Genomic DNA, 26,494 nt, shown 5'->3' on the forward strand with positions numbered 1-26,494 from the left:
AACACTGCCACCAAGCACAGCCCAGACCCGAGGAACACCACCCCCGAGCACAGCCCAGGCCCCAGGAACACCGCTCCAGAACACGGCCCGGGCCCCAGGAACACCGCTCCTGAGCACGGCCCGGGCCCCAGGAACACCGCTCCCGAGCACAGCCCGGGCCCCAGGACTGCCACTGTCGAACTCAGTCCTGGTTCCAGCACTACCAACCTTAGCACAGCTTCCCAATGTCACCCTGGGGACTCTGTCTCCAGCCACAGCATCACCAGCAACAGTGGAAAACCTGATGACATCAAGCGGGGCCCGCGGCGGTTTGCTACGAGGTGCTTGAACTTTTTTCGCAAACTTGTTTGTCTTCCACCAAAGAAGGTGAACGGCAAACGCAGTCACCAGTAGCCCCTATAGAATTTGGACAGATAAGGTCCTTTCATGGAGACCAGCCTCCCCTAGAACATGGACCACTCGGGGAAGGGATGCATATAGCAATAAAATCAGGTATGTGTTTAAAGGAGGAAACGAATGGTAAGATGGCACCTCCATCCCTATAATTCATCCTGACTCATCTATGGAAACTGCAGAGCCCTCTAACCTTCCTTCCTTGCTTCTTCCTGTAGATTCCTAACTGGAGTGCTCTCATGGTTAAGAAACAATATTCACACATTACTTCTCAAGTAGCACCCACAGTTTTGCTTTCAACCAATGAGCTTTGGTTTCACTCAAAATAGCAAAATGGTTGAAATGTTGGACTGCACAGTCACTTCTGGGTCTAAATCTTAGCTTCACCTTTACAAACTCTGTGACCTAAGGAAAGTTATTTCCCTTCCCTTTGCCACAGTTTCCTCACATGTAAAATGAGCCAATAATAGTATTGTCTTTACAGATTGTTCAGTGAATGTGTCAGTTAGTAAATATTAGTGAGGTTTTTTTTGTTTGTTTTTCCCTATTGAAAGAATTGGAAAGATTTTTCCATGGAAGACCATTCAGTACTCATTCAGAGTTTGGAGTGTATTAGTATTGTGTAGTCAGTTGTTGTTGATGAAATACTATTTAGAAGTCAAGAAAGCATGTGTCCTCTCAAGAAAGCAAAATAGAGCATTCCATAGTGAGTCAACAGGGACAGGACACCTAAGCTGTGAGCTTATCAGGTGTTCCGGTGCAGGTGATAGTTCTGTTTTTGGTTAGGTCCCTTTCGTGGTTGCTAATGAAAATCTCCTTTAGCTAGGTTAGGCCAAAGGAGAACTTCTACCACATGGGACATAGACTGCTTCATGAAACTCCAGGGCAGGAATGCAGGGACTCACCCACTGCATAGAGAGCCACTGGAATGCTTGCTTTTTATCTCTTGAACCTCTCAGAGAGCATCTGCTTCATTCTACTTCTTCTTTGAAGGCCATCTTTATCTACTCTTTATCTTCAGGTCATAATTTAGTGTCACCCTTTTGTCCAGGTCATACTTCTGTTCACATTTCATTTAGTTCTGCTCTGATTTTTATTATTTCCTTTCTTCTGCTGACCTTAGGTTTTATTTGTTCTTCTTTTTCTAGTTCTTTAAGGTGTAATGTGAGGTTATTTATTTGGGATTTTTCTTGTTTCTTGAGATAGGCCTGTAATGATATAAATTTCCCTTTTAAAACTGCTTTCACTGCATCCCAAAATTTTTGGTAGGATGTATTTTCATTCTCATTTGTTTGTATATATCTTTTAATCTCTCCTCTTATTTCTTCTTCAACCCAGTTGTTCTTTAAAAGTATGTTGTTTAATCTCCATGTATTTGTGGTTTTTCCTGCTTTCTTTTTGCAGTTGATATCAAGTTTCAAAGCCTGTGATCAGAGAATATGCTTGATATGATTTCAGTCTTCTTAAATTTGCTGAGCCTCATTTTATGTCCCAATATATGGTCTATCCTTGAGAATGTTCCATGTACACTAGAAAAAAAATGTATAGTCTGATGTTCTAAGAGGAAGTGCTCTGTAAATGTCAATTATGTCCATTTCATCTAATGTGTCAATTAGGGCTGCTATTTCTTTATTTATTTTCTGTTTGGACGATCTATCCGTATCTGTCAATGATGTATTTAAGTCCCATACTATAATTGTGTTTTAGTGAATTTCTCCCTTTTGTTCTGTTAGTAGTTGCTTGGTATATTTTGGTGCTCCCTTAGGGCTTAAATATTGATGACTGTTATATCTTCTTGTTGTATAATCCTCTTTATCATTATGAAATGTCCATCTTTGTCTCGTTACCTTTTTTATCCTGAAGTCTGTTTCTTCTGATATCAGTATGGCTACACCTGATTTTCTCTGGATATCATTTGCTTGGAATGTCAATTTCCACCCTTTTACTTTGAGTCTGTGTTTGTCCTTGTAGCTGAGACGTATCTCTTAGAGGCAGCACATGGTAGGGTTTAGTTTTTTGATCCAATCTTCTACTCTTTGCCTTTTTATTGGTGAGTTCATTCCATTAACATTTCGGGTGATTATTGCTTTGTGAGGATTTCCTATCATTCTATCTTTGGTTTTCTGGTAAGTCTGTGTATCCATTCTTTCTTTGCCTGTTTGTTGTTATCTGTTATTTTAGTGTGGTGGTATTCTATGATTTCTTCCCTCTATTTCTTATTTTATTACGTTTTTGGTTTTTTTTTGAGTGGTTACCATTAATTTTATGTAAAAGAAAGTTTGATATTTAGAGTATTCCATTTTCTTCAGCATGCTTACTTTCTCCATTCCCATATTCCGGTTCAGGCCTTTACTCTCCTCCCTTTTATGTTTTGCTTGTCACAAATTATCCCTGTTTATGCTGGTCGAATAGTGTCCTTCAGTATTTCTCATAGTGTAGGTCATCTGTTAGAATTTTTTTCTTTTAAGGGTGGCATCTTTATTCTTGTCTGTTACACAAAAAATGATCTTTATTTTGTATCATAGAGGCCCAGCATAGACAATAAAATAGCTCTATAATTTACTTTATGATCCTCTGTGAAGAACTTAGAGAATTTATAGCCACCTTCAGGTAACTCTGGGCTAAGGATCAGAAGGCAAAAAGCAGAGGGAGGTGCAGCCAGAATACTTTTCCTTATTCCTTCCTCTAAGTAGAGAAGAAGCCGGACACATTGGCTCCAAACCCTAGCTGTGTCATATTTTGTAGCTTGGACTGGTCACTGTATCCCACTGAGCCTCTGTTTCTTCATCTGTAACACGCAATAAGCAGTAGTAATCCCCACGGCTGTCATTCATTGAGCCCTGTGTGTCATACCCGAGGTTGAGTGGGGACCTTGTGCACCGTGTATGCTGGTGAATCCCCACCAGAGCATTTCAGTGTGAATAGTGGTGTCTCCATTTGAGGAGATACGAGTGTCTATAAAATATTGCTTAAAACTACCTACTTTGCAGGGATGCTGAGAACGTTCCGTAACAGGGCAGGTGAAAGCCACTAGCATAGCCTGCCTGCTGCCTGGCAGCACGTCCACAAAAGTTTGATTCCTCTCCCTGCAGAGATGGGCACGAACTATGTGTCCCTGTGACCATGCATTTCAGAGTTCTTGTTCACTGATGGGATGGGAATTGACTTTATTTTTTTTTTGTTCCTCACATGTCTATTTGAGACTGTGAAGTGCTGGGAGCTGGGAAGACAGCAAGGAGCTGAAGAGATGTGTTCTCTGCTGGATGAGCTGATGGTCACAGGCTCTGTTGTGCATTTCAGGTCAAGCTGCAACACAAGTGGAGGAAAAAGATTTATGGATCCTGTAGGGAGAGGCACTGATGTGAAGGTTTCTTGGTGTGGAAGCCATGTTGACTCAGTATGCCTAGATCAATATATCTAGGCCTCTTATTGTTCTATAGTAATGTTAATGCATATTTGGGCAATCTAAATTTATATACAGGAGAAACTGGTGTTTTGAAAAAAATGATGTTTTCATGAAGTGAAGCCATACACACACTTTCTGCCTTCCTCACATGACTAAAGACTTATTTACGTTAATGGTGCTGGAGCAAATGTGGCCCGTAGGATAAATCATCTCCGCTCAGTATTGGAATTGAAGGCTCCCTGGAAACCGGGAAGACAATCACCACAAAGGGAAAGGCTTTCTCCCTGGGGAGAAAGCCCAGGAATGAATGACTCATGCACATGAAGCTGTGATTCTCTTGGCTGCTGCTTCTCGGAGCCTGGCCTTGGTGACTATCCAGAACAACTATCCCTCTCTCCCTAACAGTATTTATTTTTGTCATCACAGTCATTGTTTCAGAAAGCACCCTAGAGCAGGAATGGCACACAGTGATGACATCTTCTTTCTAGAAATCCTTTCCTATGTCCAAGCTAATGAGCCAACAACTAAATGGCAGCTATTTCATGAAGGGTTGCAAACTCAGAGGCTGCTGTCCTCCCTGGCTGACGTCATGGTGATGCCAAGCTCTTAGCTTACACTCAGATGGGTATAACTAACCAATACCCCCCGTCCTCTTCCTTCCTGACCATGGTGTAAGTATAAGGACAGGCTCACTGTGTAGTATGTGCATTAGCTATTTTCAGTTATTCTTCATCAGGGTAAATACTCAACTCCATATAATTGTGAGGTTTCTTACAATGGTTGGTTGATTAGGGGGGTGAAGTAAAACAAAGACAGGAACCTCATATCTATAGCTCAGGTCTATTGATTGTCTTCTAAGACCTTGAGAGAGGATTTAGGGAAAAAATAACCTATGCATTTCTACACAAGACCCTTATGATTGAACCAAAGCCTACTTTTCTGTGTAATTGACCTAAAGAACTTCCTACAAAAGATCTTATCCCCAGGGTTGTCAAATTATGGCCCACATGCCAAATCAGACATGCTGCTTGTTTTTGTAAAGAAAGGCTGACTGGAACACAGCCATGTTTGTGCACTGTCTATGGTGACTGTCACACTGCAACAGCAGAGTTGAATATTTGTGACATAGACGGTATGGCCTACAGAGCCCCAAATCTTTACGGGAATTTATTTTTTTCTTACCCCCTTCCTGATCCTAAAATGCGGATGAAAAATTTAAACAACATGCTACAATACATGCTCCATAAGGACAGGGGTCATGGCTGTTTTGTTCACCTGTGTAACCCAAAGGCCATATGGGTAATGGTCACTCAACAAATGAAAAAACGTTAGACTTTCTCTCAGTTTCTGGAAGTTCCCTCCCCTTTTGTTTTATCCCCTCCCCCCCACGACCTGTAGGATTGGAGTCCCAGCATTATCATCTGTCTTTAATCTTACCTCCTGCATTTGCATTTTGTTAGCATAGAAACAAATGCTGCTCTTCATTCAGTAAATGCTCCTGATCCCCCTCAAAGTTCCAGGCACTGGAGCATATAGTGGTGAACAAGCCAGATCAGGCCCAGGCCTTCAATCCTTCAGAGATTACTCTAGTGGGAAAGACAGGCAAAAACAAGTAAACACATGAACACAGACCATCTCAGAGAGTGAGAGGAAATAAAACAAGGTATTATGATAAAAGTAGCTGCACAGGAACAGATGCATTTGGATGGAAATGTCAGAAAAGGCTTCACCAAGGAAGTAATATTTCACCTGATACCTCAAGGACAAGAGGCAAGTCTGGGGAAACCTGGGGTCAGAGTTTTCCAAGCAGAATTAATAGTGATTTCCAAAGCCATAGGTCCAGGAAGAGCTTGGCACACTCAGGAAACAGAAAGGCCAGTGGGCCAGGCACTCTAGACAGCAGATAGAGAAGCTGTGACTGAGACAGGCAGTGGCCTACAGGTCTTGTGGGCCTGGGATGAGATTGGAGTCGGAGGGTCTTAGACAAGCAAACGACGTGATCCAAGTTTTACAAGGCTCACTCTGGCTGGGTTGAAGGAAAGTCAGAGTGCAAGCAAGGGGATCAATTATGTTATCACAGTGGGTTACGATAGGGATAATAGGTCAGTGGAGGTGGAATGAACTAGGCCATTTGGCAATGTGTCCTGGAAACACATCAGGTAGATTTTGTTGATGGAGTTGAATATGGGGGCTCAGAAGCTAAGGAGTCTCCGCTGGATGTTTAGTTGTATTTATTAGAAAGACTGAAGTAGGGTGGGGGAGCTATAAGTAAGGTGTTTGTCATGCAGGGTGTCATGCGGGGTCTCTAGTCCTGCTCCCCACATAAGAACTCTGGATATGGTGGAGGCCAAAAAGGAACACCCATGGAGCCATGGGTAGGGGAGTCATACCACTGTATTCTCGCTGGCGGCTGGGTTAGAGACACAGGAAGCAGGAGCCACACTGTTCGCAACCCTCACTGCACCACTTGTAGGCTCAGCCACTATCTTCTTGCTAGCCCCCATTTGCTGCTAGCATAGCCACGGCAGTTATATTAGTGGCCAATGGCTCACTGGTTACAGCTGACAGCCAACTAGCCACAGCTGCTGGCCATCCAATCACAGTTGGATTTACTACCTGAGTGAGCACCTTTCCACATGAGGCTGAGAGCCTGGGAACTGCCCTCCTGGCAATGTCCCCACACTCCACCCCTACAGGGTCTCACCTCACAATCTACGAGACAAGCGTCTTCTGCGAGGGGCCCTGTGCGAGGAGCCTGGAGGTGAATGCAATATCCTGGACACAGGCAGGCTCTTTGGGCACAGCCAGGGTTTATAAGGGCACCACCAGTCCTTCTGGGCACAGCCAGACTTCCTGGGCTTCTTAGGGTACCACCAGTCTCCCCAGGCACAGCCAGGGCCTCTCAGCACTGCCACTCTCTCTGGACACAGCCAGACTTCCTGGGCTCAGCCAGGGCTCTCAGGGCACTGCCACTCTCTCTGGGCACAGCCAGACTTCTGGACTCAGCCAGGGCTCTCAGGGCACTGCCACTCTCTCTGGGCACAGCCAGACTTCTGGACTCAGCCAGGGCTCTCAGGGCACTGCCACTCTCTCTGGGCCTCTCAGGGTACCGTGCTGGAACAACAGCAGCTCACAGTCAAGGTGCTTACATATTCTTGATGGTGGCCGCTCAAGACTCAGAAGCAAACATCCACCGGTTCCACTACATGGTGATATGTTCCCAAGCAAACAGTCAAGCGGTCCATCAAATCAGGGATGGAAGGCAATTCCCCATAGTCCACAGTCACTCGCTAGGTCTGTGCATTAGCCTCACAATGTGTGCCCTCTCTGCAAAGAGAGGGCTCCAAGTCCTCCCCAACCTGGGGGTGAGGGCCTCAGCAAGCACTTCCCAGCCCACAGGGCTGCAAGAACCTTTGCTTTCTCCAGCCTATGCTGGTAGGAGAACCGTCCATCCCTCCACAGGGGTCCAGCTCTCGGGCAGCTGCTTCTCCTGGTCTTCCTGAGAATGAGTGTTCATACGCACAAACTGCTCCACCGCCCTTCGGAGAGCTTTGGCTGGCACCGTACCCTGCTAGCTGCGCCATGTGTCATGCAGGGTAGCATGCCGGGTCTCTGCCCCCGCTCCCCACATAAGAATGCAGAACATGGTAAGGCCAAAAGGAACCCCCACGGAGCCATAGGTAGGGGAGTCATACCACTATAGTCTCGCTGGCGGCTGGGTTGGAGACTAGGAAGCAGGAGCCATTTGATCTGCAACCTGCCATCCACTTTTCTATCAACCAACCAACCCCACTTGCTAGCTGCAATCCATTGTGCTAACTTCAGTCCGCACTTGCTAGCTCAGCCACCATCTTCTTGCTAGCTCTCATTTACTGCTAGTGTAGCCACGGCAGTTATATTTGTGGCCAATGGCTCACTGGTTACAGCTGAAGGCCAACTAGCCACAGCTGATGGCCATCCAATCACAGTTGATGGCCATTTACTACCCCAGCCAGCACCTTTCCACGTGAGGGCGAGAGCCTGGAAACTGCACTCCTGGCTCTGTCACCACAGTGTTCACTTTTGGTTATAAGAAATATGAGGTGCCTTCTACACATGCAGTAGAAACCATCAGAATATACATAGTTGGAATTCATTAGAGATTTCTAGGCTAGAAACAAATTTGGGAGTCATGGAGATAGTATTTCAAGTCATAGCCTTGAATGAGATCACCTGGGTAGGAAGGGGAGTAAAGCAAAGAAGAGAGCTGAGAATCCAGGTCAGCCTGATGCTTCCGGGTTGGGTCCGGGAGAGCACAGGGAAACCTTTCCAGGCAGATGGAGGGTAACACAAGTGCAGGCTGTGCTGGAGCAGTGAGCATGGGAGACATTGGAGGTGCTCGGATTTTATTCCATGTATGATGGGAGGACAGGGACCAGACAAAGAATAGGAGTTACAGGGTTTAAGAATCTGAGTTCTGGAGGCAGGATGCCTTGTCTTAAATTCTTCTACTTCTGGTCCCAGGTAGCCTCTTGGTGCTTCAGTCTCCTCGTGTAATACAAGGAAGATACTCGTACGTAGCGCACAGGGCGATTGTGGAGATTGAATGAAATAATGTATGCGTGTGCTTAGATCAGTGCTGAGCGCACAGCAGTGCTCAATAAATGTCAGCTTTGATTAGTATTGGAGAGGGTCAAATGATATGATTTATATTTTTAAATGATGCTGGACTGTCGCGGCTCAAGAGTAGAAGCAAGAACGTATTTAGGAGGTGGTTGTGGTCATCCAGGGAGAGGTGGAACTTTTTCCAAATGCCACGTGAGTTCCACCTCTTCCCATGATTTTTGACTGATGGACAACCACTGTTTCCACTCTGTTCCCTGAGCTGTTGAAGCCGGTCCAGTCCTCCTTTTGCACCTAGCCTGTGGAACGTTCTGTACTGTTATTTCTCTCACATCTCTGTCACTGAGTCATGAGCCTCTCAAGAAAGGAGCCCTGTCTTGCCAATTGTCTTCCTCAGACCCTGCCGTTAGGTCCCTAATCCTCATGTGATGGGGATAATGTGCAGCCATCATCTCCAATGAGGAGAACAACAGCAGTCTATGTCAGCACGTCACATGGGGAACCTGGGCAAACCAGAGCACATTTCCTAGGAAATTCAAGCTGTAGAACAGTGGGAGCTGAAAATCTGTGGGGCTCTGCCTGAGTGTCTTTAGTAACCAGCTTGGTGGAAGACCTGTTCCTGAAGGGGACCTTCCAGCCCACACTGCGGGCATGGCTCCTCAGTGGGCATCCAGAGTTTTCAGGCTCATTTAAATCCTGTGGATACATGTAAAGAGCCGGGCAGGCAATTCCGATTCATTTTCGAGGTCATAGCGTCAAACTTTGGCTGTGTTAGCTCACAGAACCGTTAATGGGGTAATGTGCTCCATCATGGTAAATGGGAATCAGAAAGACTTTCACAGGGCTTCATTATATCTATCTGTCCATCCATCACTTCTTCTCCACTGCTCACCACTTGACTCGAGAAACGGGAACACCCCTTAACTAATTAGATTTATCGTAATCTCCTTTATGTGCCATCAATCCTCTCAGAGGCCATCTGTGAGTTTAGAGTTCAGACCTTTAAGAATTATGCTAATCAGTCTTTTTCTAATTTCAAATGTTCATCTGATGACCACAATTTGAAACTTCTTGCTGTGACAAATGGGAATCTATTGTAAGATTTTGTGTTCATCTTAAACATCCTCATTCTCTGAGGTGCCATTTCTAAGACAATAGTTAGGTGAAGAGTGGAGAACCTTGGAGCTAGGCAGCAAGAAAAATAGTGTGGGTAGAATTTTAATTGGTTTGTATTATGAGTAAGAGATGATTTGCTTCCATTTGGAGAATCAAAAAGAAAGGTGCCTGAGCTATTACATTTCGGGATGGATTGTATATTTTGATGGTGCACCCACTAGTGTGTGAAACGCACAGGAGAACCAATTCACTGAGGCAAACACCCAGGAGGAAATTTTCTGGGAGTGGATTTTCAGATCCCCCTGTATCCGCTGGAGCTTGGTCATCACACGCTGGTGTGGAATGTTACGCAGAGTTCTGTGCAAAGAGGTCACCCCAGTGTTGCAGTGGTTTGAACCTGGTAGGAGAAACGACAGTTTCTGACACAGCACAGTGACATTTACTGCAGAACCTGGACACGCTCAGGCCCTCATGGGGTGAACAGAAATCATCAGCTCTGGTATTAGGGGGTCGAAACAGAGTGCTCGGTGGGAAGACTGATGTTACTCCATGAATTACTCATTGTGTGAATAAGCAGATGTTTCTTAACTGGGAATTATAGTCCACAGTAATGTTTTTCAAACTCTAACGTGTCCATTAGTCTCTTGGAGTTCTTGTTAAAATAGAGCTTTTGATTCAGTCGGTCTGGGGTGGAGCCTAAGATTTTGCATTTCCAACAAGCTCCCAGGTGATGTGGATGTCACTGGTCTAGACACCACACTTGATGTCGCAGGAGAGGCAAAGAGCTCAGGAGCAGAAAGAAGCAGGTCCAAGCCCTGTCCACTTATTGGCCAAGTAGCCTTAGGCAAATGACTTTCTTCGGCACCTCATTCATTCCACAAATATTCATGAAATCTCTACTATGTGCCAGTAACTGCCCAGTTAAACAGCTGGAACAAGAAAATATCCCTGCTGTCCTGGCATTTTTAATCTGGCAGGGCAACACATAAGAAAAAGGGTAACAGCAAAAATGTGTAATTATAACTTGTGCTAATTGCTAGCAATAACAGCAATGATGGCTAATGTTTATTGAGAACCTACTAGGAGTATGTCCAAGGCACTACTGAAAGAATTGCACATGCATCAACTAATTTAATCTCTGTAACAGCTCTATAAGGAAGGCACTTTAATCCTTGTTTTCAGATACGGAAATTAAGGCACAGACATAAAATAGCTTGCCCTATCTTACGTATACTGAAAAGTAGTAGGGCCACAATTTTGAGCCATGCAATCCGACTCTGGAACCAATGCTCTTACTAGGGGTTGGCAAACTTTTTTCTGGAAAGTGCCAGATGGTGAATATTTTAGGCTCTGGAGGCTATTCTGTTTCTATGGCACCTACTAACTTCTGCTCTTGTAGCACGACAGCCGTCACAGACAATATGTAATAAGTGAGCATGACTGTGTTCCAAGGAAAGTTTATTTACCAAAACAGGGACTGAGCCAGCTTTGTCCCATGGGCTGTGGTTTGCCAGCACTCATTCATGACCATTACCCTAGAAAGCGCTTCTCACATTTTAAAGCAGCCCTAGCCAAATAAATCTAATGTGAACCAGACACGTAATTCTAAACTTTATAGTAGCCATGTTGTGTTTTTTTAAGGAAAAAAAAAACACACAAAAAAGCAGATAAAATTATTTTAATATATTTTTAACTCAAAATATCCCAAATATCATTTCAATAGGTAATCAATATAAAACAATTAATGAGAAATTTCACATTTTGGTTTTCAGTAAGTCTTCAAAATCTGGTGTGTGTTCTATACTTATAGTCCACCTCAGCTCAGACTAGCCAAAATTTAAGAGCCCAAGAGCTGCATGGGGCAAGTGGTGTCTGCACAGGACAAGGCAGCTTTCATGAGCTTAAGATTCACTTGGGCTGGAGCCTAAGACTCTGAGTCTCTAACAAGCCCCCTCATGATGTTATCTGTGGTCCACACTCAGAGTAGCAAGGCTGCAGACTGCCACCCATTGAGGAAAACACACTATGGTGGGACTGGAGGGGGTCACGCAACTTAAGGTAGGCCAGCAATGCTCTTTAAAGGGGTTACATTCAAGGTCAGGCCCAGAGGAGCTAGCTAAGAGAAGAACTGTTGGTGGGGAAAATGCTCTAAGCAGCCTCACAAAATGTCTTAAATTAAGTGAGGTGAGGCATGCAGGCACTTAGCATTGTGCTCAGTGTGGTATCTTGGATTTTTATCATAAAGGCAGGGAAGATATTCAGCCTTTCGGACCCCAGCGTACCCCTCTTCTCCAGGCTGGATTAGTCACCCTCCTTCAGTGTTCCCACAGCTGCCCAGATTTCCCCCATCACAGCACTTTCCTCACTTTCTGCAGGTGCAAATTAGTGTCTGGGTGGCCCACCTGGGCCATGTGCTCTGAGAGGACATGGTTAGGGCTTGGTCACTGCTCTGTCCCCAGCCTATACATTAACTACTGCCATTCGACTGCTCGGGAGTGAAGATAAGGTTTACAGAATATTTGGAATTCCATCCAAGATACATCTGGGTTGTGTTCCCCTTGAAAGCTGTACAAGTGGGAACTCTCAGACAAAAGATTAGAGGAGGGAAAGGGGCATTGTTTGAAGTAGGAAACAGCGGACAGTGTGTGGTGTGGCATGAGCTGAGCGGTCACAGGCAGGTGAGCCACCGCTGAATAGCCTGCAGGTGTGTCTGTTTTGGCCAGCACAAGGTATATGTGTATCTAACAGCCTTTAGAAAGGGCCTGGGTCCCCTACTTCCAAACACCCAGTGTCCTCCAGGAGTCTGCTGCTTCTCGCCCATGGTATTGGCTGGCCCCTGCAGGGCTGCACTTGGTGTTTTGGGCAATGTCTGTGGGAAAGGAAAGGTGGAGGCAGGGCAGGTAATTGTCTTTCACAAAAGGGCTACATCCCAGGCCAGTGTGGCTCTGCCAGAGATGCTGAGGTTCATTCCTGGAGATTTGACATGCGAGCCGGTTGCAGTTATAATACTGAGCTCTTCCGGTAATCTGGTTCTAGCATCCCTCAAACCCTCTCCAGCTCCATCATGTTAATAGAGGGCCTACAGAGACCTTTTGCCTTCTTGGTATTACCCATTCAGACATCTGTATGGCACTGCCTAGCCTAGAGGGAGACACTACACAGGGCATCAGGAGGCTCAGCGCTGGCACCAGCTGGTGTTTGCACCCCAGCGCTGTGCCTGCTTGCACCCATTCCCAGACCTGTCTGGGCTCACCTAGCCCGTTTATGAGATGAGGGATATTAGCAGTACCAGCCTCCTACAGTACACAGAAGGATTAATGACTTTATAGTAAAACCGTGTCTTTATGAGTAAAACTGTGTCTGCACACAATGGGTGCTCACTATTGAACAGGCGTTACTCTTAGGAATCGCTTTCACTTGTATTGTTTATATTCCTTCCACAACTTGTCAGAAATAGGAGGACTAGCCATGGAATGATTGCCATTTAATAGTATAGTGGAGGAAAGCAAGAATCAAGGAGTGGAAGCAACATGACCCACCTGGAAGGCTGGGCCTCAAGTCCAGGTCTTCTGGATTGGTTCAAGGGTAGTTTTCTGACTGCACATTCACCCAACATTCACTTTATGCCTATTCTGTAAGGGGCACTGATGTGCGAAGTGAATAAAGGTGAACAAAGCAGCACAGTAGAGCTCCCCAACTGTGGTGGAGACAGATGTAGTAACATAGAAATACAAGCCACTGACTGAGAAGAGGAACTTTCCAGATCAAGGTGTGCCATGGCACATTATATGTTTTAATAGTGTCATGACATTGCTGGGCTCCTTGGGACATAAGTATCCTTCGTGAGTTCTAAAGTTGTGACGCATGATTCCTCCAGGGAAATTTCACATCAAGTAAATGTGTGTGTGTGTGCGCCGTGCACACATATACTTTTTCTAGGGGAAGGGATCATTGCTTTGATCAGACTCTCAAAGGAGCTGACATGGCTCAGAATGATAAGAACTCTTCTAGAGGACTTTAGGTGTAATTTGTGCAAACTCTCAGTGATGAGAAGCCCATGTTTGGAGTGTGAGCTGGCGCTCCCATACCCATTGCCATAGCGACACTACTAGTCTACCCAGGGGAAGGCAGTTCTCCTTTCGACTCTTCCTTAGTGTCTCAAGGACAATACTTTCATAATGTCGTCTTGTGCAGGGACTGCTATGGATTTGCTGGACCAGGGAGGCAGTTGACCTGGAGTTAATTTGTTCACTGCTCAGAGCCCGTTTCCTGTAAAGTGGGGGTGATAGCTTCTACTTCACAAGTATCTTGGGGGAACTGAATGGCTTTTACTCTCATGCACCCACCAGATGGAATAGGCCCTCAATGGATATGAGCTTCCTTCCTGTGTCTGGTGTCAAGCTTCTTTCAGATTCATTCCAGTAGACATTCTTGGAGATTTGTCTTGATTTGTTTTTGTTTGTCTTCTTATTCCTATGCTTTCCTTCCTGGACCAAGGTCCCAAGAATTATTTTCATTCCATGTCTGTGGACTCTATGGAGCAGGCTTGTTCTCTCTCTTGCTCTTTCCATCAGTTATGATATCTTGGGGAAGGCTACCTATCCTTCCTTCTCCAATTCTATTCATTGAGGTGTGCTATTTTATTTGCTGCTTTCCCCTTAATACCTTTCATAATGGGCAAACAATATCTTGGTGTATTATTCTCTTATGTTAGAGGTGAAAAGAGAACAAAATAACACTTTAAAACAATCTTTTTGCCTTTAAAACAATTGTTTTCCTTCAGAAATTAGGAAGTAGGCATTTCTAGCAGTCATTTTTTGTTTCAAATGAAAGAAGTTGTATATAAATTTTGAAACAGCGATCACCTCAATGTTACTCTTAATTGAGAAGCAGGAAATTGATCACAGTGTGTCAGCCTTCTGGGACTTGTTGCATTGATTCTCTTCACCCTGCTGGGCAGAAGCACTGGGGCAGGGGCACAGGTGAGGTCTAGGGTGATAGCTCGGGAGTCAGGAACGCCCAGGGGTAGACTCTATCCCTGCCGTGGGACAGCCGTGTGGCCTTGGACACATCACATAGCTTTCCTGAGGCTTGGCTTCTGTAAAATGGGGAGTAGAGGAACGCATACTATGTGAGTTTTCTGGGCCTGCCTTATCAAAGTACCACAAACTGGGTAGCTTAAACCATGGAAATATGTTGTCTCCCAGTTCTCAAAGCTAGAGATCAAGATATGGACAGGAATGGTTCTTTCAGAGGGAAGTGAGGAAGAATCCTTTCCAGGCCTGTCTTCTAGCTCATGGAGGTTTTCTGGCAATGTCTGGCATTGCTTCATTGGTGGACCCATCACCCGGCTCTCTGCCCTCATCTTCACATGACCTCCTCTCTGCGTGCATGACTGTCTCTGTGTCCTAATTTCTTTTTTGTACAAGAACACCAGTCTTCCTGGATGAGGGCCCACTCTAATGACCTTATTTTAACTTGATTATCTCTGTAAAAGTCCTATTTCCAAACAAGGTTACATTTTGAGCAACAGGGGTTAGGGTTCCAACATATCTTTTGGGGGGACATAATTCAGCCTATAACACCTACCTACCACTTTGCATTGTTGGGGTGATTGGATGAGATAATCCCCACAAGGCACTTACCACAGAGTCTAGCACATAGCAAGCCCTCAGTGAACTGGTTATTATTTGCGCGGGAATTTATCATACCCTAATTCAACCAGAAGCTGATCTTCTCACCTACAAGTCTTAGAGGCTCTCTGTTTCTGTTGCTTCTCCTTTTCTCTCATTTTTCATCAACCCAAAAGGAAATGTAAATAACAAGGCAAAGCACAGACCACCCAAAACAGAAGGAACGGCCATTTGAGCACCAGAACTCTATTCTTCAATATTTCCTCAGTCTGAGCTTATATTATTAGTAAAAACAGATCTCTATGTGTAAAAATACACAGAAACCTACTATTTCCGTTCAGTCTGTGTTAATTACTTGAGAAGCTGTCTTAAATAGTAGAGTGATTTTGTTTGGGGTGAAACTTTGAAACCTAAATAATTATCAGATGTCCATTTATAAAAACAAAAAATCAAAAGTAACCCACTGTTGGAGAGAACATGTTATTGGAATCAAATAAGCTGGAGGCATAATCTGAAAATTCCATGTGTACTGCTATGGTATCCGAGACATAATTATCAAGCGTAAGTTAATTAGACCAATGCTCAGAAAATCTGGCCTGGCAGCTTGTGGTAAGTAATTATATATACTGATTAAAAATGTAATACATAGTGAGCAGAGGCAAAAGAAACTGCATTTGAGACAGACTGTGCACATATACAATTAGGAAGCCACGTAGAAGAGTGCCCACGACGAGAAGGAAATCTGTAGAAACCTGCAGGCATCGTGCCAAGTCTCCTGCAGGGGCGGGGGCTCATGCCCACCTCACCCAGTGAAAGGTCTGTGGGTGACACTGCGAGGCCAGCTCAGGAGGGGATTTGGCCACGGGAACACACTGCCTACCCAAAATGTACCCCACACCACAGCCTGTGCTCTACACTGTTTCCATTTTCTCTCAAACTTCTCCTTCAAAGGATGATTAGCCGTGGGACAACCAGAGGTCAGCTTCCTTGGTGATTATCCAGCCCCTAAAACAATGAAATTGTCATTAATTGTGGGGAACAAATCAGGTAGGAAGCTGACCTCTGAGCAGGCATACGTGCCTTTCATTTGCCTTTCTACTTGCTACTCGGTCTTCTCTCCAGTTATCCTTGAAAGAGGGACATGCCATTGGGGATCCAAGGGCAAAGAGTAGGCTCTCTATACCCAAAGTTTGGCTTTCTACTCAGATTCTGCATAAGTTTACTGTAACATAAAAATGTATTAAGTAAATATAGTTAAATTTCAGATTGATGAAGGCTACAAAGAAATCTCATTTTGTTCTGTCCCTCATAGTATGTCTCTGTTCCTGCATTAGTTTTATAACATTTCGTTTCGAGAACATAATCAAACCTTTCTTTGAAGCTAAGGATGGCTATGAATATTTAATGTGGTTGGTTTATTTGGGCAAGAAGTATTTATTGAACACCTACTATGTGCCTACTTCTGGTTTTGTAAGTTCATTGCTAAGGTATTGGAGTGAATGACGTGACACTAATATTTTGAAGGGTTAGGAAACATTGAATATTGCTAATAAACATGGTTTTGCCTTCACAGAATTTATAATTTAGTGGGAAAGATAGACAAATGAGAAGGCACTTACAACACAGTAAAGTTCCTGAAATGGAGCTACGCAAAGGGGCCACCTAGTCCAGCCTTGGGGGAAGAGGGGGAGAAAGGTATTCCATGCAGAGGGAATAGGATGTGCAAAAGGCTGGTGGTGAGACAAGGCGGGTCATTTAAAGAACTGGTGCTACTTAAGTAAGGAGAGATGAGGGTGAAACGCAAGGAAAAGCCTATCATGCCGAAAAAAGCCCTGTCAAGGACGACGTCACTCAGAACCACAGCATTAGAAGGCAAGGGTCGGAGACTGAGCGGGAGCTTCCCTGGACCATTACCTAGCATTTAATTTCTGCTTTTTAAGTAAGAGGGCCTCCTATGTGTATATGCATCTTCATTTGTGATTCTCCAATTCAGAAACTAGAGGCAGGCCACCCGTTATTTTTAATTAAAGGTCCTTTTAAGTAGAGAAACATGTTGACACTTTCAGTCTAAGACTGCGGAAGACTCAAGCAATTCACTTCATCTTCCCGGGCCTTTGTTTCCTTCTCTGTAAAATGGGGACAACAATATTATGCCTCTAGCTAGCTCCAAGTTAATCCAGTGAGATTCTGTATGCAAAAGTGCTTTGATTTAGCTACTACAACTTAAGCAATAGTCTCTATTGCTGAGCAGATGTTGACTACTGTTACATGAGAGAGAGAAGGAAGGTTGTGGGAGTGGGCCCTATAGCCCCACCTTCCACAAGCTATAAGACCACGTCTCTGAGCCTTAACTTCCTCACCTGAAAATGGAGATGACAACGCTGTGGCACTCTTAAAATGATTAAATGAGAACATTTCTGTACCAGAATTTGGTACCTGGCACTTAGTGAGGGCACAACAGAAATTAATACTAGTAATAGAACAATAATATAATTATGCCATCATTATTCTTGGGCTCCCATCCTTTGATGTTTTCATTTCCCTAGAGCAGAAGGCTCCCTGTCATTGGACTGAAAACATCTCTCCTTCGGCCATGGACAGAGGTCCATTTTCCATAGAGCAGTATTTGTGTTTCATGATTTAGCTGCCCTTTGGCTGAAAGAGTAAGTCTTGACTCTGCCTCCTTTTGTAAGTAGATGAGCTCTCTCTCTACCCAAATAAGCCCAAATAACCACTTGCAAAATGAAAGGACAGTCAATCAGTGGGTTGTTTTGCCTCTGGACTGCCAAACAATTAGTTTGTCTGATTTTTAAAATTTTAAATTTTGGCATCTGATAGACACAGGCTGAGTAACTAATTAGGAACACTCGCAGATCTTGGACTAATAAATTGGCTACTAGGCTTTAGATAATTGAAGTGGAGTCAATTATCGCGAAAATTAAACAGGGAGAGGAGCAGAATAGCTTGGAATTTAATGGCTTTTTGTAACATCTAGTCTGTGTTTCCTACCTAAATATTAGGTTGGTGCAAAAGTACTTGCAGCTTTTGCAATTTTTAACCTTTTAAACCGCCATTACATTTGCACCGACCTAATATCAATCAGCATACTGTTCGTTGTCCCCGATAGTGAGCAGCAGAAATGGAGATAGACCTGCAGGTCCCTTAAAACACAGTCCCGGTGTAGGGATCAGCATATTCATAAAAGGACTAAAGGAGATTATGAAATGTAGAAAGCATGTGAAATTTATATTTACAACCGCAGACATGTTTATTAAAATCCAGGCAAGTATTACTTTTGCTTCAGAAATAGGACATAAGAGCAAATTTATGGAGAGGAGAACATTTAGCTGACTGTCTCACAGACATAAAGCTCCTAAGGCAGCACAGTTTTAATTAAGAACAGCTTCCTATGTGAAGTGTTATACCCAAAATAGATCTAGGGGGATTCAGTGAAGGGATACATCAATTTCAGACATCTGGAATCCAATTAATAACTTCAATGCTTTTCCATGGCAAATGCTACCATGTTGCAATCCTTCTGGAGGCTCCCAGAATGGAAACTGGATTTCCAAGAGTGAAGGAAACTGCCATCCTCCTATGTTGTAATCCCACATGTTGCCCAACAATGGTCATTTTTTGTTTGTTTTCATTCATGGTCTGCTTTTATGTCGTTATTTAAATAGTTATGTTTAATGACCAATGAGTATCTGCAAATCATCACCCCAAACAAAAGCTACCGTTTTGATAATATCCTGCATCTAACCATATGATACGCCCACATACCAGACCATTCTCCTGCCTCCCACACTAACCTATCCAGCATCCTGAATGCCATGGTCCCCATTGCTTCCCTTCTCTTTATGTAGTTTTAGGCATCTCTGTGCATTCCTAAAATGTATATATTTTTGAGGTTTTTTTTTATCTTTACAAAAAAGCATCATGCTCCATGTTTGGGGAATTTTTTTTCCTTAACATGTTAATATTCATTCATAAGGGCTAATTGTCTGTATCAAACAATCATTTTGATCACTGTGTAACATTCCATTGTATGACTGTATCATAGTTGATTACTCTCTGAGGGATGTTGGTCATTTCTAGGTTTTTCCTATTTTAATCAGAGCTGCTTTGAACATGCTCATGCATGTGGGCAAGAATTTCTCTCAGGCATATACTCAAGAATAGTATTCCTAGGTCATAGGGTTTTTTCATTGTCAAATTGAGAGATAATGCCACATTGTTTCCAAAGAGGTTGCTCCAGTTTATCCTCCCCCCAGCAATGCCAGAGTGGTCCCGAGGATCGAATCAAGCCCACCGTATTGCCAGATTTAGGTATAGCTCAAATTCACCAACTTGATCTTATGCTATGTGACATTATGGGTAGATGGGGGAAGGGAGAGTCAGACTCAGGGTGAGGAAAAATGGTCTCCCAGCACAGCTCGTCAGGTAAGGGTCAGACAGTCTCAGAGAGTAGTCATCTCCTCAGCCCCGGAGCATTCAAACCAGGGCGTCAGTGTCCCTTGGAAACAAAATGGCAGAAAGATGTGCTATGATGTCAGACTGGAGACCTTTAAAGCTCTGTGGAGAGCCCTGATTCTAGGAACAAGCATTTTTAAAATATTAAAATTGTAAAGTCTGGGCCTTTAAATTGATACCTGAAATTATAAAACTATTTTAAAGCATTTTGATCTTTTATCCTTTAAAAACCAACCAAACTTCTTTAAACCCTTTCACAGTACTGCAGTGAGATTAATTAAAAGATTAGGACCCTTAAAAGATTTTTATGGGTTTTTCATTCATGAAGGCATAACTCCCAACAGTGATATTTTCAGCTTTAACGGGAATATCAAAGATACTATTTTTTTAATCACGCCATATATATATATATATATATATATATATATATATATATATATATATATGAACCAAGCCGAGGGGAAATATATATATGTATATATATATATATATATATATAGAGAGAGAGAGAGAGAGAGAGAATTTATACTTATTTATATATTTATAGTTCACATTATGTATATTATTTATATTTATATCTACAAATATAAATATAAATAAAGACCTGGCCTCTTGAGCATATCAGTAATAAATAATTGGGAGGTTAGATTCACAGCAGGAAGCTGAAAAAGTAAGGGTATCTCTTTTCTAGCCTTATGGGTTGAAATAGTCACAACAAGCCTGGCATTGCATTTTAATTCACTGTGCTGAAGAGGTATGTGTGTGTTTGCAGTTGCCTTATATCTCTGTTTGTGCTGATTTCTGGATTATGGTCACTTACTGGGTATTTAAAACAAACAGTTGAGCAGGCAACAGGGAAACCTTCGTTTTATTCCATTTAAGTATTCTGGCTTTAACAAAAAAAACACAAAAAAAGACGTTTGAAATCCTCTGTGACAAAGATCTGCTGTCACACTTGGTAAGCTTAGCATTTCAGCCATATCCAAGGCTTTATGTCTTCATTAAAGAAGGTTTTTAAATGAAATAGAGAGAGGCGTTTGGGAAAGGTTGGCTCCTAATTTGTTTGTGCAGCTCACACGGGCCAGGTTCTTTGAAGGGCATTGGAACAGCTCCAAGAAAAATGAATGGATCTGTGAGTGACAGAAGGTAGGTTACTTAGAAGGGGTGCAGTTTTGTAACCAGAGGCAGAACGGCAGTCTTGTAGAAAGAAGCAATCGTAACCAATCCAGCAGAGTAGTGAGCACCTTTGGAATATAGATTTTATGTTAGTCATTTTTCATCTGCCAGCACGTGGGTGCTGGTGCCAGGCAGCTGGCCGGATGGTGCTAGGGTAGCGCTTTTAGCTCTGCCAAACATATGGTCAACATTCGGGAACCTGCTCCGTGGTGGTCACCACTTGTGCAGATAACTTGCTGCTCACCTGCTTTTCTGTGGATAGTTTCCTACTAGCAAAGCCCGATGTGAAGGTGAGGGAGAGGCCCAGTAAGCACAAATCAAACCACAAAGTGGCACTGCCCATGCTCAGAGCCAAAGCTGGGCCCAGTTCTTCACCTTCACCTCACCAAGTCTGGACTTTCTCAGTCTTCACCTGATTATCATTCTTCTTAGCCTAGCAAAAAGTAAAAGTAGGTGCTAGACAAAGGTGATATGACCAAATGAATCATCCAATCCCTCCCTCTTCTCTTCTGGCACTTGCACCCCTAGTACCAGAGGAAGGGAGATTCACCCTCGTCTCCACCTCATCTTTTACTCTCTTTGGGTACTTCCTCTCTCTGCTTCAGGCACTGGGCTGCAGCCAGGTCAGAGACCACGCAGACACCTCTGGCTATTTGCACTTGGTGATCCCTCTCAGCTTCACTGTCACTTCCTGAGAGAAGTCTTCCCTGACCATATTGTCTGCTGTAGTTCTCATTCTTAGTCTCTGTCATGGTAGTAATAGTTTGGATGAGTCCCTACTGCCTGCCTTCTCTCCTAGCTGTAAGCCCCCCCAAGCACTAGGCATTTTCCGGCTTGCTCACCATCGCACAGGGTAATACAGTGTGCCAGTGCACGGTAGACATGGCACCATTTGCTGAATAATTTAATGAGCGCTGCAGAGAAACGAGCTTCCAGGGCTTGGGGGACCTGTATTGTGCAACCGCCAACCTAGTTCAGTTTCTCCAGGGGGCTTTTGTCTTGAGGGCCCAGATATTATTGCCTGGAGCATTGTGTTGAGCAGGATTCTGAGGCTGCATTTATGGTTACATGCATTTGCTTGCCTGTTGTGTGTTGGCTTAACTTCTCGCAGTGCAGACATCCCAACCTCCTGATGGGGCAGCTATCTTGCCTGGACCATGCTTCTAAATTCTATAAGGTGCCTCTGAAAAAAGAAGCCACAGTGTATATGAAACAAAATGTCCAGGACAGTCGAACAGAATGGGCCCTTTGCCTTTCCCTTTCCATATTCTGAACACCACAGGTTGACATCACTCTAGGAATAAAGGGGAACATTATTAGATTGAGCACTGGTATCCCAAACACAGGGGAAAAGCTTTCAGAACTTGACTGGCCAAGAAAATTGCTTTTTGAATAAATATGTCCTTGTCCTAAGTTTGCTCCATCACAACCTTTCTTTCAGAAGAGCTTTCATTCTATTTCTCCATGAACATACTATTAGAAACAGGAGGCCTAAGGAAATCAAACTGGCAGAAGTCTGTAGTCCCTGTTGCTTCCCCAATTTCCCACCTATTGAAAAACCATCAAGCTCAGTTATGATGGAGCCCGGTGTTGGTCATCAGCCATTATTTGCTATAAACTGCTCTGAGATGCAATTGCCCATCCAGATGAGGCAGCCCAGCCCAACCAGACCTGAACCCAGTGTGGGGGTTGGTCTCTATTTGCAACCTTGGCTTTCTTTTCTGTGTGGCTTTGTCCACCATGTTTTCAAAAACATTAACCAAAGAAACGTTCCCAAGAATTTACAGAGTGGATCCATGAGTACACTAGGAGCCAGCAAACTGTATTTCTAATCCAAACAAATATGGATCCTAATTAGCCATGTGATGTTGGTTGAACTTAGAAGTTCCTTAGAGATGCGGGTGTTCCGTCTGGAAAAATGGGAATGATGCATTTGCACAGCCAATAAGTTGGGAGGGAAAGTGCAATTTAGTGACACGTTTGCCAAATGCTTCTTGCAAACCTACTACAGGGTATCTGACATAGCAAGCTGGGAGAATCCAAAGAAGGACGTTACTGTGATGCGGTGATCTCTACCATAAACATGGCAGCTGGACAGGAGGCTTTGTTCCCAAAGTGGCTATTATGGAGTGCTTGTTATAATTTGAAGAGCATTGAACCGCTGGGTGAATACAACTGGTGACTCCACTGAACCCTGGTGGTCAAGCTGTTGCCATAATGGGCTTTTCATCCGAAATGCTAAAGCCAACGGTTAGGCAGGATCGGTCTCATCCCTTACAAACATGAGGCTCACTGGAGTAAGCTGTGAAGAAAATTTCCGCAGTGGGTGCCCTAAGAATAAGTCAAGTTTGCCCTTCACTCTCTCTGTGCCGATAATTCTCAAATGTAGTGACTCCTATATTAAACCCCCAGTAGCCCCTCATCACCTAGTTCCCAAGTCTTGTCCCTTAAGTCCTCTGCTGTCAGGTAAGGAAGTTCTAAAGGTGGCCAGCCGGGGGCAGTGCCTCAGACCCAGGAGGCCCTTTAATCTTTTCCAGATTCCAGGTTGGCCCCTGATTGCTCTGCCTACAGGAAATGACTTGTTTGATGTTGTAATTGAAATCAGCTGCACAGAACTAGAAACCAGGGTTTCTCTTTTTCTGAGCCGCTCCAGACAAGCTTCTGATGGAAAACTGCAAACTCCACGGTCCAACCAATTAAAGTGCTTTTCTGATGGCTGGCATGAGTTGCCCCCCTTAGTTTGTACAGGTTTTATAGGGTGTACAAGATGCTCAGAAGACCATTCACAGTACATACAGTCAATTGAGTAATATCTGGTCCAAACTGTGATGCTGGCGAAGTTGCATTTCCTGCTCTGGCAATGGGCTTGACAATGTGATACTTTAATGTATAATTGGATAAGCAATTGGGTTCTGTTATAGTACAGTGGTTTGGCATAATTATTTTCCAGGGCTGTGATTTTTCTAGTTAATAAATACTTTTGGGGGTTACAAATTCTTAAACATCAACACTCTATGCTCTGTGAAAGTAGGATACCATTAATTAATATAAGAGCTTATTTCAGCATTTTGGCCCCACTGGCAGCACTAAAAAAATCTTTTGCTTTGACTCAAGCACGTTAGGCTTGAGTCAGAGCTTTGGCAACTAATGAAATGATGAATGCTTTGTTGATTACCTGAATCTCTCTCCACAAAGGGCAAAGGTCTGGGCTTTGGGGACCCTCACAGTGAACGGAGGGAAGCAGGGGTAATTTGGTTGCACTTAGAGGTCTCACCATCTAATGATTAGTCTAGGGTTCCAGTTCACAAGATCCTCCAGATAGAGAGTAAGAGGGAAGGCAATTAACATATTTATGCACAAAATATTTGAAGAACCTCGGGGTTCTAAGGAAGTAAATGTGGTTGAAACAATACCTTTTTTCTTTTTTTTTTTTTTTGGCCTAATGAAGTGAAAGGTAATTCCTAAGGCAATTCATTAGGATACCAAGAAAGCCCAAGGTGAGGGATTGTCTGCTCCATAACCAGCACTTAGAGAAAAGCGTTTGGTGTTTAGGGAGGAAATGTGTGCTCACAGGATGTTGACTGCGACAGAGAAAGCGAGAAAACATCCAAAATCATGAAATGTAACCCTGCGCCGATCTAAATGGCCCAAGAAGGCTTCCTGGCGACTTAGGGATGTTGAGAAATGTATGATTGACGAGGGGGCACATATCAGGCAGGAAGGGAGGGATTTTCACACTAGTTCACCGAAGCCTTGAGCAGGGGAGCCAAGGTGTGCTTTATAAGGTGTGAGGAAGGAAGCCAGCAGAGGCAGAGGTCTGTCTATAGGGAGGGGCCGAGCCCCACACACAAGCTGTGCATGTTGCTGCTAACTCACCACCACACTGGTTTACAGGGCCACCGAGCACCCCTCTGTCCCTTCCTCATCCCTGCCACCCCAGCTCCCATTACTTCCTGTCTGGCTGTTGCAGTAGCTGTCGCCCTCCGATTCATTCTCCAGACAGTCATCTTTTTATGAAAAGTTATCCTAGTCCCTTTAGTTCTCTGCTTCTAACCCTTTAATATCTTCTGTGCACACAAAAATAAAATCCACATTTCTTAGTCAAACCCACAGGCTGCAAATAATCTTCCCTCACTCTTCTAGCCAGTTATTCAACCATCGAGCTTCCTGTTTCCTGGATACTCTATACCTGTTGTTCCCTCTGCCTGAAATACCCTTTCCCCAGCTTTCTGCTTAATGGATTTCTAATCAGTGTTCACATCATCTAAGATGGCACCTCTTCTGCCATGTCTCCTTCCACACTTCCTACCCAAAGTTTTCCCATCCTTGCAGCTCATTATGCTGTTTTTCTTTAGAGCTATTATAATATGACATTACTTTGACTTCCAAAATCTGTCAAAAAAAAAAATGTCTAAAGCATGCTACAGTTCATCCCAATAGAAACAATCACATCCACGTTCAGGAAACCCACACTTGAACCTCACATATCCAGTTGCTTCCCTCACCTCAGCTGTACTTCCCACCTCTGGACCATCTTCCAAAGGTAATGCCACGTTTAATGCCATACTTCCCACACTGTTTCATTTCTTTCTTTTTTTTTTTTTAATCTACTTTTATTTTTAACATAAGTAAATTTACTTTAAAAGGAGACTTGAGATGACGTCATGAATGGGAAGTAACCCTAAAAATAAATATAATCTAAACAAAACCATCTTATACTATATTCTAGCTAGGATATGGACGGCTCCACCCTTTCTGTTCAAGGTCATGTTGGTACCATGTTAAGAACATGCTATTAATAGTACGCACAGAGACTTTCTTCTTTGATTAATCAAAAGAACTGAAAAATGATTGTAAAGGGAACATTGAAGCTTTGAAATGTCTTCTGGGCAACCAGGGTGTGTGTCCCATCTTTAAACACTGGCATGTTAAGACTTCTCAAAATGACAACTAAATTTCAGCTATCTTGACCACTCTGATAGATGGTCAGACCTGGCTAGAATGTCCTGATCAGGATTCATGAGGAGGAGTGAGGCAAGTAGTAAGGAAGCTGGCCAGGGACACAGCCCCGGAGAGCTGGCACACACATCTCCCATAGCCCAGGAGAACCCTGTCCTTAATATCCCATCACTGTCTTTTCAGTCCAGTGCAAATCCTAATTTTTTTAAAGTCCACTCCAGACCCCTACCCCAGCAAGAATCACTCTCTCCCCAACACATTCTGAGAGCACTCTGCTAGAACTCCCAGTCCAGTACTTATATACTTACATCCAGACTGACTTGTAATAAATTACGTACGTATGACTGTCCGCCCTGTTGGGTGGGGAGACCTCAGAAAGCAAAGATTTTTGGCTTATTTATCTTGATAGCTTTCATAAGACCTAGAACAGTGCCTGGAATATATCCTGTGTTCATCAAACGCTTGTTGGCTAAACTAAAAGCAGTAACAGAAAATCAGATCTATAAAATTAAGGATTTTCTTCCCCATTCACTGAAATTATTTCCACACTCTATATAAACACGTATCTGAACAGAACCATCAACCCACAAGAAGCGGTTTATTTAAGCATTCTGCTCTTTGTATTGTTTTACAAAACTGATAACAATGAAAGCTACTGATGTATTTTTATGACACCCAACTTGACATTCAGCCACCTGCTTCTTTAAGAAGCGGCTTTAATTTGTTTTTACCCCCT

At 43.6% G+C, this 26,494-nt stretch overlaps 1 protein-coding gene and 1 long non-coding RNA gene across 5 annotated transcripts in view; one reads left to right on the forward strand and one right to left on the reverse strand.

Annotated features, from left to right (window-relative positions):
- FHIT (fragile histidine triad diadenosine triphosphatase) overlaps positions 1-26,494 on the forward strand; it is a 1,470,686-nt gene that overhangs the window by 1,418,409 nt on the left and 25,783 nt on the right. The gene's annotated exons all lie outside the window — the stretch shown is intronic.
- Positions 1,688-26,494, reverse strand: part of LOC308507446 — a 148,978-nt gene continuing 124,171 nt past the window's right edge. The window contains exons 2-3 of the long non-coding RNA XR_013994879.1: positions 5,237-5,385; positions 1,688-3,699 (exon numbers count right to left, since the gene is read on the reverse strand). This is a non-coding gene — a long non-coding RNA (uncharacterized lncRNA). The remainder of the gene's footprint in view (positions 3,700-5,236; positions 5,386-26,494) is intronic.

This window comes from Rhinolophus hipposideros, assembly GCF_964194185.1.
Source record: "Rhinolophus hipposideros genome assembly, chromosome: 14".
Taxonomy (NCBI): Eukaryota; Metazoa; Chordata; class Mammalia; order Chiroptera; family Rhinolophidae; genus Rhinolophus; species Rhinolophus hipposideros.